This window comes from Vollenhovia emeryi, unplaced genomic scaffold (genome assembly GCF_000949405.1).
Source record: "Vollenhovia emeryi isolate VEMERY1.0 unplaced genomic scaffold, V.emery_V1.0 DF943820.1, whole genome shotgun sequence".
Lineage (NCBI taxonomy): Eukaryota > Metazoa > Arthropoda > Insecta > Hymenoptera > Formicidae > Vollenhovia > Vollenhovia emeryi.
In genome coordinates, this window is record NW_011962546.1 from 1 (window position 1) to 2,832 (window position 2,832).

The following is a 2,832-nucleotide window of genomic DNA, read 5'->3' on the forward strand; positions in this document are numbered from 1 at the left end:
TTTTGTGTCCCAAAGGTATGTATTCTATAGAGTAGAATTAATCTTATGCTCATATATTAACAATCAGGTGAATAATCCGACACGACTGCATGGTTACAGGAAAAATCCTTTATTTTCTCACTACGTTTCGGCCATTGGTTTTGGCCCTCTTCAAGTGTACAAATCAGCGTATGACATATGTGGTTAGATGCCATTAGGACCGATTAGACAATGACAAGTCGCATCTCTCGATGTTCATGGTTGCCGTGTAGGTACAGAACTGTTCTGTATAAATATTGTTACTGTATACCCAAAATATATGTTTTTCCTAACCTCTCGTACTCTATCATTAATATAACCACGAACCTTCATGCATATGACAACCATGTGTCACGTACGAATGCGAATGGAGTTAGTTGATGACAGCGCTCCCAGTGTTGCTTTTCAGAACGTCTGGCGGGCACAATCGTCGGCCCATTCTGATTACGGGCAGTTCGGTCTCCTTATACATTCTCCATGGTACGAAGGATGAAAAGATTCGGACACACATGAATTAAAATTAAAATTATATTATGTTTTGACAATATATCTTATATGTGAATTATAACAAGTATATGTAATTATATATTAATTATTGCACACATACATAGAAAAAAATTCTAACGATTCAAAATTTTAGACTAACAATAAGAATAAGCACCACTTGAATAAAAATCCATTAAAAATACTTTTTCGATCAAATAAATAACGAATAAGAGTAAGTAAATAAAATTTATTAATTTTTTCAAAGAAATAAGAATAACTTTGACCATTTTTTTCTCATTATTATAAATTTTCAGTATTATAAGTTTTATTATTATAAATTTTTATTACTATTAATTTAAGAAATATTAATAGCTATTCTAACAGAAAAAAATTTTAACTAGTTTTTTAAGTAGTGCCCATCTCTGTTCTAGATGTGCACAGTTATCGACATAGAAATGATCCAGTGATCGACATCCTTTATTTGCTTACGTATCTATTTATTAACTCGATTATGTCTATGGCGATTACTGGTCCATGTAATATATAGATAGTAATAATTACAGGCTTAATTTTTTAATTTGAATTTAGGGTATATTATTATTCGATTTATAAGATTTATTTCTGTCCCACCTAGTCTCAGTAATCGACAAATATGGCGATTACTCGGAGGACTACGTACTTGGGTGAACCAAAGTTCGTCATATTAAAAAACTATGAAATTTGCATGAAACAATAATTTGCCATGCTGTACGTAAAACTGAGATCTTCATATATAACTTGAAGTTCAATTTACCTCATGCGAGTCGTCGGATATCGCAAGATTACACAAGATGTCAATCGGTGTAGTTTAACCTTAAAAGGAAGCATTCGATCAAAAGTACGCATAGACTCGGTTGCTGCACATATTCGATTTAACCAGTATTGAATTCGTATACTTATGAGTTTCACAATGTAATACAACGTTATAAATACCTCTTTAGGACCAACAAAAATGTCAACAAGCCGAACGATCGACAGAAAACGTTATTTTATATCGTTAATGCGTGAACATAGCGATTACTGGTACCTTGACGATTACTGGGCCAACCACCTTAATAGAGTTAAGATGACGGGGTCATTTCAGGGTGAAACTAATTTTTCCACGAATTTAAAATAATTTAGGTAATTCTTTAATATTATTTCAACCATGTTAACATTTACTCACGTTTTACTTTCCTTTTCGTTTACGTAGGAAGTTCTAAAAATATCATTTTTGTTATATGTATAAGCGCAATTTTCCTACCTCGAGGGATCACCGACAACTAGAGCCAACACACGGCACATACTATTTTGCCCACAGGATTGCTTGCAAGAGCCAATCAGGGTTTAAGTCACTCGATCTGAGAATCGGCGTCCTCATTGGCTCTTCCAGAAATTCGGTAGGTAAAATAGTATCGTGGTTTAGTATAATAATATCTCACACATTCGCCCAAGACCAAGAACAACATTTGTGCACGTAGTAATCCGTCATTTATTATTGATTCGCGGATTTTAAGTGCACAGCTGATTTTTTAATACTTTTTCTATTTCTATATGTATAGACACTACTTGTAAATAGGTGTAAGGGAAATAAGAGAGGAAACAGAAATAGAATTAAAAAGACTGGAAAAATCCTGGTTCTCTGAGACGAGATATTTGTTGGGACTATTAAATAACATATGTAAAAATATTTTCAACCATTTATATATGTATATATACATATATATATTCAAAACAGATTTAAATGCTACTGCATTTAATTTTGTATCTAGTATATTTTTTGAAACTAATATACTAGTTAGAAGACATTTTTAATTAAAGACATTAAAAGTAAAACGTGTTGATATTTATTTCCAGCTGAAAAAAACATTAGGAGAACTCATTTTTACTGAGAACTTTTTTCATAGTTTTTTCCAAGGACGGCAGTAACACGCAATAAGAGTCTACACACTTGGTGGCACACTTTTCAAATTCTTCGCTATACCTGTCCACCTCGCCCTGAGTCGGATTTGGCCCCATTTTGTCTTTTATATTGTCATTGCATTCCATTATGCACCTTTGTAAACGATTCTGGAAAGCATCGTACTTATTGTTAGACTAAAATATACTTTCAAATGAAATGGCAAAAACATTCATTCAAAATTACGATTTTTTACTTAGTATACTTTGATTCAAATATATCTACATTTCATACATACACACACGCGCGCGCGCGCATATGATTACATACATAATTAAATATAATTATGAATTAGCAAATTTTTCTCTTTACAATTATTTTTCATATAAATTTATAGAATTATGTAGAAT

General features: G+C 32.1%; 1 long non-coding RNA gene across 1 annotated transcript; it reads right to left on the reverse strand.

Moving 5' to 3' along the window:
* Positions 1 to 27: 27 nt before the first annotated feature.
* Positions 28 to 2,393, reverse strand: LOC105564760. The gene is made up of 3 exons (XR_001009151.1): positions 1,477 to 2,393; positions 1,298 to 1,356; positions 28 to 491 (listed from the first exon to the last, which is right to left on the reverse strand). It is a non-coding gene; the product is annotated as an uncharacterized LOC105564760 (long non-coding RNA).
* Between the last annotated feature and the right edge of the window lie 439 nt (positions 2,394 to 2,832).